A 13,468-nucleotide genomic window follows, 5' to 3' on the forward strand; every position below is an offset into this window, starting at 1 on the left:
TCTGTTCTATCTCATCGTAGAAACTTCTGATAGACTTTCTAGTGCAGTCTATCATAGGGATTAAACTTCTGTTCGTGGACCTGATTGAAGAATTGTTCATTCATCAGTTCCTGGGATATACAACAAGAGCAGTTTAATCTGTTGGTGTCCATAATCTCGCTTCGAGATTTTAAGGTAAAATTTATATTGTTTAAATTTTATGTTATCAATTTTAATCGTAGGAATTTCATATCCATATGGAATCGTTCCATATAAATTTTTAAAACTTCCGCTGCACCGGATATCTTTTTTTTTTTATCCGGAGAACGACCGTGTTCCAACAGTGGTATCAGATCCAGGCTGTTCTCGGATTTTACGATTAAAATATTGGTCAATTGTACAAGCCTCGATTTTTCAGAAAAATAAAACGAAATTTTTTTTTTTTTTAAATTTTCCGGGGGACTGCCCGCTGCCCTGCGCGCAGAGTGTCTGCGCGCAGCTGGGCCACGCCGAGCGGCCCAGCGAAGGGCTGGGCCCCCGGCCCGATTGTCGGGGACTGCCCGGGATCGCCTCGGGCAGCCCAGAAAAATTAAAATTTTAATTTTTTGAAATTTTGAATTTCAGCCTGTTAATTGTTATCGAGCCCAGTTTTTGGCCCGATTGAAAATTGTTTCAGTTGGTCCACGAGGCAATGAGTCAAAATTGTTTGAGCCCAAAATTTTTAAGAAAAATTAATTTTTGGATAAATTTTGAATTTTGGAAATTTATAAATTTACTCCAATAAATTAAATTTTTAATTATTAATTATGGTACAATTGATAATAAAATATGATTTTATGTATAAAATTGGATTTTATATGTAAAATATGATTTTATGGATAAACTAGATAAAATATGATTTTATATATAAAATAAGATTTTATGTATGAAATATGATTTTATCTATATATATTTATTGTCATTGCATGATATCCAATAAATTAATTTTTGAATTAAATGTTATTGGATAAGGATGATCGATTGCCATGACCAATATTATAGGTGTATGTTAGGTTGTTTACATTTGGTTTTATTATTGATTGTTGGGTTTTATTAATGGGCCTGGTTTATGGCCCAAATTTGATTTTATCATTTGTAATAAAAGTGGGCCTGGTTTATGGCCCGTTCCCACCCCTATAATGTATCCCTTTATTTGTCATAGTAATTTATTGTAAATTCACTAGAAATAATGGGAGAATTTGAAGATGGAGGTGGGACCAGCAAGCAATGATAAAGACTGAAGAAATGTAAATTGGAAGCACAATGTAATAGGATTGCATTGCATACTTGCATATCACCTAGGATTGGACATAGACTCGTGATTGGCAACCACAGGTCGATTAGTAATGGAATCGATCATCCTAAAATATAATATATGATATTATCGTTGTATGCATGTTTAGACTAAATTGTATGAATCCCGCAAGTATACAAATTTTAAATGATGAGACAAATTTTCAAAATTAAAAATCCCTCATTTTAAATATAATTTAAAATTGATATCAAGATAAATAAAGAAAATTTAAATATTGTTTAAATGTTCCTACCTTCCATCAAAGATCAATGTATGAGACGCTATCCGCGGATACGGTCCGGCTCATATTATTGGGGGGGCCCATTCGTCGGAAAGCTGTACATTGGATCGACACATGTTGTAAGTTGGATGGAACTCCCATGGGATTGGCTCATATTATTGGGGATCCACATGGCGACCGTCCATTACAACTTAATATTGATGGGTCATCTTGACGTGTCACAATAAACGGCGTCATATTATTGGGCCATTATTGGACATGAGGTAAAAACATGGAGGTTGTTTTGAAGCAATTGGGCTCTACCTTTTGAAAATTATGGTTGGCTGATATTATTCGGGACTATAGTTTGTCAATTGGACTCCATGTTCCCACTAAAGAAAATGTTTCTCGTTTTCACTAGAGGGTAGTGAAATCGTTAAAATACTGGGAGTGAGATTCATAAAATAAATTTCGCCTTATTTTATGTCTTAGTAAATTAATTAAACAATCACTGATTATTGTCTGTTTCTTTTCAGTATTTCATTAAGATGAATTCGCGCAATCCACTATTCTCTATTCTCGAACAAAACAAACTGACTGGCGCAAACTATACGGAATGGTTCCGTAAGTTGAAGATTGTCTTGACCTTGGAGAAGATGTTCTACGTGTTAGAAAAATCTCCTCCGAAGGAAGCACCAGCTAATATAAGTCCGAAAGAGTTGGCCAAACTTGATAAATGGTGGGACCATGATATCAAGGTCAAATGCTATATGCAAGCTTCGATGTCTGATGAACTCCAGAGGCGATTTGAGGATACCGTGAATGCTGCTGACATTCACACACAACTCAAGGAACTTTTTGGGGCTCAATCGAGAGCTGAAAGGTTCACTACTGTAAAAGAGTTAATGACGTGTCGCATGCGTGAAGGGACTTCGGTCCGTGATCATGGGGTACACGTGATTTGGCTCATTCAGAAGTTGGTAATGCTTGAATTGGTATTGGAGCATGAACTCAATGTGGACTTATTACTTCTCTCTCTTCCTTCATCGTTTGACGGTTTTGTGGTGAATTTCAATATGAACAAGATAGAGGCCTCCCTTGAAGAGATGGTCAATATGCTTGTAACTTATGAAGCCACATTAAAGAAGGATAAACCGGTACTCTTGGTTGGCTCCTCTTCTAACTCTAAGAAGGGGCCAAATGGAAATGGTAAGAAACGTTCTGCCCCACCAAAGAAAACAATACCAAAGAAGAAGGGCAAGACAAAGGCTTCTAACGGGAACAAAGATGATGATACTTGCCATCACTACAAGAAACCCGATCATTGGAAACGTAACTGCAAGGAATATCTCGAGCAGTTGCGAACTACAAAGGGTATGTTTTACATTGAAATAAATGTTTCACTAATACTACTTCTTGGGTATTGGATACCGGATGTGGATCTCACATTTACAATGATTTGCAGGTGATGACAAGAAGTCGTAAGCTTAGGATGGATGAGACCCAACTGAGGCTCGGAAATGGTTCTAGAGTTGAAGCCAAAGCTATGGGAGACGTTTATTTAATTTTGCAGAACGATTTTAAGTTACTTTTGAGAGATGTTTTATTTGTTCCAGACTTGATTAAAAACATTATTTCTGTTTCTATGCTTGATAGAGATGGTTTTTCTAGCAATTTTATGAATGGGATTTGCAATATTTACAAGAATGAATGTTTAATTGGAAATGGACAACTTGAAAACGATCTATATAACTTAAAATTAAAAGACGTTCCAATAAATTATGTTGATAAATCGGTAACAACGAACAAAAGGAAAATCGATAGTCAAAACCCGGCAAACCTTTGGCATGCTAGGCTAGGTCATATTTCCTCAAGGAGGATGAACAAGCTAGTGGGAGAGGGCATGTTTGATATGTCTGATATTAACTCTCTACCTACTTGTGAGTCCTGCTTGAAAGGAAAAATGACTAAATCTCCTTTCAAAGGAAAACCTGAGCGTAGTCAAAATCTATTGGATTTGATCCATAGAGATGTTTGCGGACCATTTAGTATTGGTACAAAATTTGGTCACACCTACTTCATTACCTTTACTGATGATTATTCTAGGTATGGGTACTTATATTTGATGAAATATAAGTCTGAATCATTTGAAAAGTTCAAAGAATTCAAGGCTGAAGTAGAAAACAAACTAGGTAAGAGTATTAAAGCACTTCGATTGGATCGAGGTGGAGAATACTTGAGTAGCGAGTTTTTGAGCTATCTAAAAGAGAATGGGATTCTATCTCAGTGAACTCCTCCTATGACACCTCAGCTGAATGGAGTTTCGGAGCGTCGCAATCGAACATTGTTGGACATGGTTCGATCTATGATGAGCTTCACTAAGCTCCCACCTTCGTTTTGGGGCTATGATCTTGAAACGGCGGTATTGTTGTTGAACAAAGTCCACACTAAAGCAGTGAACAAAACACCATACGAGTTATGGAATGACAAAGTTCCTAAGTATTCGTACTTGAGGATTTGGGGATGTCCTGCTTACGTGAAGCAGACAGTGGGAGATAAGTTGGATAGTCAATCCACCTTATGTTATTTTGTAGGGTATCCGAAGAATTCAATCGGATATTATTTCTATCATCCTACTGAAACAAAAGTGTTTGTTTCAAGGAATGCCACCTTCTTGGAGAAGGAGTTCTTATTGGATAAGAAAGGCAAGATGATGGAACTCGAAGAAATTCGAGAAGAACCCAAGATACAAAATAATGATCCTACACCTCAGGAACCATTGATTGACACGCCTATTACTAGAAGATCCGAGAGGACTTCTAGGCCTCCTATTAGATATGGTTTTCTTCTTGAAGGGGATCAAAGTGAACCCGACATTGGATGTGATCCAAGAAACTTCAAGGAAGAAATTTCTGATATAGATTCGAACTTATGGCTTGAAGCTATGCAGTCGGAAATAGATTCGATGCATACAAACCAAGTTTGGACTTTAGTAGATCCTCCCGATGGAATTGTTCCAATAGGGTGTAAATGGATCTATAAGAGAAAACTTGGGCCTGATGGAAAGGTACTGACCTACAAGGCACGATTGGTGGCAAAAGGTTATACTCAAAGACAAGGAGTTGACTATGATGAAACTTTTTCACCAGTCGCAATGTTCAAGTCCATAAGAATCCTTATTGCCATAGCAGCATGGTATGACTATGAGATATGACAAATGGATGTGAAGACTGCATTTCTTAATGGAAATATTAAGGAAGAAATCTATATGATGCAGCCCGAGGGATTCACATTCATGGGAAGCGAGCATAAGGTAGGTATGTAAGCTTCAGAGATCAATTTATGGTCTCAAACAAGCATCAAGAAGTTGGAACCAAAAATTTGATGAAACAATAAAGGATTTTGGTTTCATCAAGAACCCGGAGGAACCGTGCGTGTACAAGAAAGTAGTTAAGGATGCTGTGACATTCTTAGTACTTTATGTTGATGACATCTTACTCATTGGGAATGATGTAGGGATGTTGCAGTCAACAAAGATATGGTTGTCAGGTAGATTCTCGATGAAGGATTTGGGTGAGGCGTCCTATATTCTAGGGATACAGATCTATAGAGATAGATCTAAGAGAATGATAGGACTTACTCAAGCTACCTACATCGACACTATATTGAAAAGGTTTTCAATGGATGAGTCCAAGAGAGGACATCTACCTATGTGTCATGGAGTCTCTCTATCCAAGTCTATGTGTCCCAAGACTGACGAAGAGATAGAGAAAATGACACACATACCATATGAGTCAGCCATAGGGAGTATCATGTATGGGATGATATCTACCAGACCGGATGTGGCATTTGCTCTGAGTGTCACGAGCAGATATCAAGCCAATCCCGGTCAAATGCATTGGAAAGCCGTGAAGGATATTCTTAAGTACTTGAGAAGAACTAAGAATATATTCATGGTTTATGGAGGAAGAGAACTGAAATTGGAAGGCTATACCGACTCTAGCTTCCAAAGTGACATGGATGACTCAAAGTCAACCTCTGGATTTGTGTTCATGCTCAATGGCGGTGCTGTCTCTTGGAAGAGTTCCAAGCAGGACACCACAGCGGATTCCACCACTGAGGCAGAATACATTGCGGCATCAGCTGCTGCTAAAGAGGCAGTTTGGATGAGGAATTTCGTCCAAGAGTTGGGCGTTATTCCTGAAGCTGTTGGTCCAGTCCCGGTGTACTGTGACAACACGGGTGCCGTTGCTCAGGCAAAGGAACCAAGGTCTCATCAAAGATCCAAACACGTACTGAGGAAATACCACATCATCCGGGAGATCGTGAAAAGAGGAGACATAACTGTCGAGAGAGTGGCCTCTACAGATAATATCGCTGATCCACTTACTAAGCCCTTGCCAGGACCATTATTTGACAAACATCGCGAAGCAATGGGATTACGTAGTATGACTAGTTGGCTTTAGGGCAAGTGGGAGATTGAAAGAGTGGGTGCCCGGTGAGCCAACTTGTGGCTAAGGGCTTTTATGACTCTATGTAAAAACAATCTTTTGTTTAATATAATTTACACTTTTATAATGGCATTTACTTTATCTTTTATCATATTATTATGTTATGACATACTATAAGATGTTTAGATGAAGACCTTGAATATACTATAGTGTATGTAAGATGTGGTAGCACATGGGGATGGCTGTCATGAAACACATCTTATAGTCACTGTATATTCTAAACAGTTCCTAGTCGATTGAGCCGTCCGTTAATAAGGATAAGGATCGCTCGAGATTGAGACTAGCATTTGCGATGCCGAGTACCACGTTTCATTGGTATGGAACATAGAGATGTTCAAAGCATGCAAATGGATATTCATATGATGAATGATCGAACTATCCTATCCGGACTTTCCAAGTGGTTATCACTTATCGAGTGGATAAAGTCCGCGGTTTTGGTTGTACACCATTAGTCCTTATTACTTGAAACATCATTGAGACTCTATATGCTAGTACTGTGCTTTGACTCGTTTACCGACTCTATTAGGGTCATCAGGTATCGGGATTGGGTACAGTTATGACACATATAGGAGTCGATGCTTTGTTGTCAAGGATTCACCACATACTTGCGAGTATGGATATCCTATGCAATCTGAGGAGATATTAGTGTGACGAATCTCTGGTCAGAGTACATGATGTGTTTTTAGAAATGGTTTCTTAGTAGCACATGCGATGTCACTATTTGATCTTCAAGATGCATTGCATAGTTATCGAATCTCGAACAACTCTCGATTTACCAATGGTTGTTGATTCGATCGGGATATATGGATGAAGGGACCGTACTGTACGCTAACCAAAATCTATTGGTTCTTGCAGGCACTATCAGTGATATCTAGGGAATCATGGGGCGATGTTGCTAGGCGCTCTTACCATGATTCGATGGGCAAGTCGGAAATTGTTGTTCCGAGTCACAAGGAGTTGTGAGCCCACGGCTAGCTGTATCCCTGAACCATTGAGGGTCACACAAGTAATGGATTTTTAATCCCCATTGAGATAATTAAATTTAAAGAGTTAAATTTAGTGAATAAAGAAGTGAGACTTCTTATTTAAAAGTAGAGGGAGTAAGATTTCCTAAACTGACATAGTGATGGACATTTTTGGAAACCACTAAATTCGGATTTAGAAAATTTATCTCGACTTTAAAAGATGCAGAAATGGTTTCTGTGCACATTGGTGAAATTGGTTTATCAATCTGAGTCACGATGAATTTTATATTAATTTCTGAACATGCGGGCTTTGCTTGTCAGGCTTGAACTTATTACTAATGGGCCCTAAGCTGTTAGCAGCCCACATTATAAATAAGTTATTGCAGTACAGAAATTACACAACCTAGGTCATAATTTCGAAAACCTAGAGAGCCTCCTCTCTTGAAATTCGGCCGACCCCTCCCCCTCTCTTACTGTGTTCGAAAATTCAGTCTGTGAATTTTTGAATTTGTAGACTGATTTAACAGATCATATCTGTTCTATCTCATCGTAGAAACTTCTGATAGACTTTCTAGTGCAGTCTATCATAGGGATTAAACTTCTGTTCGTGGACCTGATTGAAGAATTGTTCATTCATCAGTTCCTGGGATATACAACAAGAGCAGTTTAATCTGTTGGTGTCCATAATCTCGCTTCGAGATTTTAAGGTAAAATTTATATTGTTTAAATTTTATGTTATCAATTTTAATCGTAGGAATTTCATATCCATATGGAATCGTTCCATATAAATTTTTAAAACTTCCGCTGCACCGGATATCATTTTTTTTTTGATCCAGAGAACGACCATGTTCCAACAGTTGGCCAATTGTGATGATCACTTACAACCTTCCTCCATGGTTGTGTATGAAGAGAAAATTTATGATGCTGACTTTATTGATTTCTGGACCCAAACAACCTGGAAATGATATTGACGTTTATTTAGCACCTCTAGTTGATGACTTAAAATGCTTATGGGAGATAGGTGTTGATGCGTATGATGCATATCGGAAAGAATATTTCTCGCTTAGAGCTGTCTTACTATGGACAATCAATGATTTTCCTGCTTATGGGAACATGTCTGGTTGTGTTGTGAAAGGATATCAAGCATGCCCTATCTGTGGGGAAGAAACATATCGACCAGGTTGAAGCATAGTAGAAAAATGTCATATACAGGTCATCGAAGGTTTCTTCCTAGAAATCATCCTTATCGAAGGCAAAAAAAAGCTTTTAATGGGAAACAAGAGTTTAACCCCACACCAAAACCATTAACTGGGCTTGAAGTGTTGGAAAGAGTTGATAAGATTAACTATCGTTCGGGAAAAATGAGTGGGAAGCTTAAGCGCAAGGAGTTGGAAACAAAATCATGTTGGAAAAGAAAATCTATATTCTTTGAACTAGAGTATTGGAAACATCTACATGTTCGACATGTGCTTGATGTGATGCACATTGAAAAAAATGTTTGTGAAAGTCTTATTGGTACGCTACTTAATGTTCCAGGAAAAACAAAGGATGGGGTAGCCGCTAGACTAGACCTTGTGGAGATGAATGTGAGGACTGATTTGGCACCAAAGATGGAGGAGAATAGAATTTTTTTTCCAGCAGCTTGTTATACACTAAGTAGGGCTGAGAAAAGAAAACTTTGCAATTCTTTGTTTGGAATGAAAGTCCCGACAGGTTACTCCTCTAATGTTAAAAATCTGGTGTCAATGAAGGACTTGAAACTTGTTGGCCTCAAGTCACATGACTACCACACTTTGATGCAACAATTATTTCCAATCGCCATCCGCGATGTCTTGCCTAAACATGTTAGAGATACTATCATCCGGTTGTGTGGGTTCTTCAATGTTTTATGCAATAAAGTGATAGATGTCTCAAAGTTGGATGGTCTACAAAGAGAGATTGTTACCCTATTGTGTATGCTTGAAAAATATTTTCCACCATCGTTTTTCGATATAATGGTTCATTTAACTGTCCATCTTGTGCGGGAGGTAAAATTGTGTGGACCTGTTTGGTATAGGCAGATGTACCCATTTGAAAGATTCATGAAGATCTTGAAAGGCTATGTGCGAAATCGCAATCGGCCTGAAGGGTGTATAGCCGAATGTTACGTTGCTGAAGAGGCTGTGGAATTTTGCTCCGACTACATGTCTAATGTTCATACAATTGGGATCCCAACAAGGCATCGCCAATTACAACTTACTAGGCCTTTATCTGGTGGCGTAGTGCACTCCACTAGCCTTGATGAGTTGCATCAAGCGCATCGCTATGTGTTGGAAAATGATGTTGACGTTGATCCATATATCGAGTAATTTCTCTAACTTATTAGTATTTTCTTTCAACTTTTTTGATCTATTGGTTAACATAAACACATTTATTTTTTTTTATTAGGGAACACATGACATTTCTGAATGAAAAATTTCCCAATAAAGCTAAGTCCAAAAAGTGGTTACAAGATGAGCACAACCGCGCGTTTGCTAACTGGTTACGTGACCGTGTAAGTGTCATAAGCATTGAAATATAAGTTTTGAAGTTCGTGATAAAATTTATCACATTGTGAAATGTAGGTTGGAAGTTTTGTTGGTCATTCCACCTGTCAAATATCAGAAAGAATGAAGTGGATAGCCCGTGGACCTAGCAATCAAGTGTTAAAGTACTCTAGCTATCTGATTGATGGGGTAACTTATCATACAAAAGAGTGTGATGATACACGAGTTGTTCAAAACTCTGGAGTAATCTTAATTGCAAAAACAATGCAAGTTGCCAGTGCAAAGGACCAACATCCAGTTGTGTCAGACATGATTTTTTTTGGAGTCATTCAAGAGATATGGGTACTCGATTACCACAAATATCAAGTTCCAATGTTTAAATATAATTGGGTTGAGAATAATAACGGCATTAAAGTTGATGATCTTGGTTTTACGTTGGTGAACTTGAAAAGAGTTGGATTCAAATCTGACTCTTTTATCTTAGCCAGTCAAGCAAAGCAGGTGTTTTATATTGAAGATCCTCAAGATCCTACATGGCATGTTGTACTTACTACTCCTACCAAGGAGTACATTGAATTCATATTTGAGGATGTGTTGGAAAACTCTGTAATTCATTATCAATCTTTTACTAGAGGATTTCTACCAATGGAACCATTGGATGTTGATGAAAAAGGTGAAAATGAACCACCATGCATTCGTGAAGATTGTGATGGAACTTGGGTTGACAATGCATAATGTAACCCACTGAAATCCTTTTTTTACTGTTTAGTATATAAATCTCGTTAATCTATTTTCTTTGTATTTTATCTTGAAATTTATAGTTCGTTTTCATTATCACTCTTTTTTTCGTTTGCAGGAACTGTCATTGGGGAAACTTGAGGTCTGATTTGGCATTGAATAATCTTCTAATTTCTGGCACTATGGAAGCTCGTGAACAGTTTCGTAAGGGTTATCACAATGGTAAAGCTGCTGAAAACAATGAGGCAGAACCGGTGGAATCTACTGAGACCGAGATGACAAGAAGTTTTAGAGGACGTACACGTTTGGATAAGGTCGTTTGGCAAAGGATTCAGGGAGTTAGAAAGGATGTAATGTTCAATAAAATTGGACAGCAAATAGGAGAGTTTGCGGCTGAAACGCAGAGTTATATAGGAGTTCTCGCTCGAGAAAAGATTAAGATCAGTTACAAGACTTGGAAGCAAGTTCCAAGTGATGTTAAAGAATTAATATGGGAATCAGTTAATGTAAGTAAGAAGTATTTCACAGTTTAAATAAATTAAATGTTATGTATGGGTTGATATATATTTTTCTTTACAGCTGACATACAATATTAGCCCAAGCTAGAGGAAGGGCTGTTTGCATTCAGCGAATAGTAATTGGCGGCAATACAAGGCGCATCTAACTGAGAAGTTCATTTTCTCGAAGCTTGATAAACCAGAGGAGTTGAAAGAACCGCCAAGTGGCTACGGTATTCCACGGGATGATTGGAGTTCCTTTGTAATCACTCGCATGTCCGTTGACTTCATTGTAAGATCGATTATTAATTAGTTCTTAAATACAATTTAACATGTCATTATTATATATACCGATACATTAACACATGTGGAGAATTATCTAGAACTTAAGTGCTGAGCAAAAGAAGAGAAGAATGCAGAACATATACCCACATCGGCTATCCCGTAAAGGTTATGCACAATTTGCTGATGAAATAGTAAGTATTTTTTTCATAACCTATCTTCTATAACAATGGCAATCATTTGATATTTTTTATCTTGTTTGAAGGCAAGTGAATTATGTGATGATGATGATGTCAATCGGGCTCTTATTTGGAAGAAAGGACGGGTGAATAAGGAGGGTGAAGTTGAAGGAGATGATCTGAAAATGAAAATAGAAAAGATTGTATGTAATAAGTACATTATTCCAATAGTATTTATTCAACTAAACTGGTTTTTGGTAAAAAAAAATTTCTTGTGCTTGACAGGATGAATATGTGCAAAAAAAACGGGATGGTAAGTTGCACTTTGAAGGGTCAAAAAAGGATATCCTTTCAAATTTACTTGATTCAGAAGAGCATGGTGGACGTGTCAGGGGTGTTGGAGGTCATATAACTCCAACTGTCTACTTTAATGTTGGTACATTATGGAAGAGTCCTACTGGTGATGGCCACTTATTGATGCAGCATAAAAAGGAGTTGTCAGAGGCAAAACTATTGATTTCAGAACAATCTACTCGCCTTGCAGATCAAGACGAACGCATAAAAAAGTTGGAAGAAATGTTCAAAAATGGTGCATGCACCTCTGACATTGAAGAGAAAGGTAGTTGCTCCGTAAAGTTACATCTCAGGAATGAAGACAAAATCAAAACAGAAAAGAGTGCCCCATATTATGAAACTTTCATTGATGATGACATGCAAATTCTGAGCAAAGACGATTTCTTGCAGGTATTGCCTACGCTACTGTTATTATGTAATTGAATGAATGTCACCCGGGAGTTGAATCAATTTATAGCATGATAAAACTTTGTTTTATAGGGCAAGTTGGTTACGTTGACACTGGAATCTAATATTATAGTTGCATATGGTACAATTGTTCATGTCAATGGAGGTGGTAACTTACTTCATGGAGTTCCATTGCTCGTAAATTGTATGTGCGTCGCCATTGATGAGGCTGTGGAGAAATCAGCACAGCTGCCATTCCCAATTCCAAATGAATGTGATACTATTGGTGATGCTGTAGGTTCTCACGTGGCTTGGCCTGTGCACTTGGTATTGATGCGGGATGAGGTAAATATGATATTATAGTTGGACTTAACTTGTCCAAAAAAATTTAGTGCACTGTACCTAACATATACATCTACATTTGCAATTTTTAGAAGCATGGAAAGAAGAAAAATGTGAAGAAAACAAGTAGTTCTGTTTTGGCATCGCATGTACCGAAGTCCTTGAATATTTTGCATTTTTTCTGCAAGCACGCTCTTGATGAGGAAAAGAATATATCAATCAATTTAGATCATGATTTGTTTGACGAAGAATACGAACTACTTGTGCACCTTGAAGACATCATTCCCTTTTATGAGTTGGAGCCAGTATCTGCCAATTGTATGGTTGTTTACATTTGGTAGGTGTTCAATTAACATGAACTTTTATACCTTAATTTTTTTAGCATATACGTTGTACATACTTTAATTAATTCAGCATAATAACATTTTTCTGTTGATAATGGCAGGCATCTTTACAGAAAGATGAAAAGTGATAACAAGGTTGAGAAATATAGGTTCATGAATCCACACACCATCCAATTCATTCCATTTGTGACCAACCTTGACAGAAATGGTAAAATTGAACACTTCAATGAAAGAGCGACTGTTTTGGCAGATAGGTTGAGTGGTTCATCGAGAAATCAACTAGTTTTGGTGCCAGTTAATGTTGGGTAAGCAAATGTTATAATATCATATGAAATTGATTTTTGGAAACTGTTTAGGGAAATGTATGCACTAATAATATATTGTTACGCATAGGTTTCATTGGATTCTCACTGTTATTGATCCTTACATAGAGATAGTTTATTTTTTGGATCCACTGAGTCATCGTAATCTTTATGAAGACTGGAAATATGTAGTGAATATGTGAGTACATATTTTTGTATTTATCGAGGAGTTAATTATGTGATTCAACATTGATGTGTTAATATTATGTATGAAGGAGCTTGAAATTGTTTAATTCAAACAAAGAAAGGAAAGGCAGAAAACAGGCAATATGGGAAACAGTAAAGGTATGTATGCATGTCTACTTGTGATTCATCTAAAAATATTATTTGTAGATGAGACATTCTGCTTTCTTCTACACAGGGTCCTCGACAACCAGATGCAAAACAATGTCGTTATTATGTGATGAGATTTATGAAAGATATTATTGAAGGAAATGTTAACAGTGAAAA

The 13,468-nt window shown here is 37.3% G+C and overlaps 1 long non-coding RNA gene across 1 annotated transcript; it reads left to right on the forward strand.

Moving 5' to 3' along the window:
• Positions 1-10,943: 10,943 nt before the first annotated feature.
• On the forward strand, positions 10,944-11,373 carry LOC140878251 (uncharacterized). Its single transcript, XR_012149322.1, has 3 exons — positions 10,944-11,060; positions 11,152-11,244; positions 11,316-11,373. It is a non-coding gene; the product is annotated as an uncharacterized lncRNA (long non-coding RNA).
• The last annotated feature ends 2,095 nt before the right edge of the window (positions 11,374-13,468 follow it).

The sequence above is a fragment of the Henckelia pumila genome, chromosome 1 (assembly GCF_033568475.1).
Source record: "Henckelia pumila isolate YLH828 chromosome 1, ASM3356847v2, whole genome shotgun sequence".
NCBI lineage: Eukaryota > Viridiplantae > Streptophyta > Magnoliopsida > Lamiales > Gesneriaceae > Henckelia > Henckelia pumila.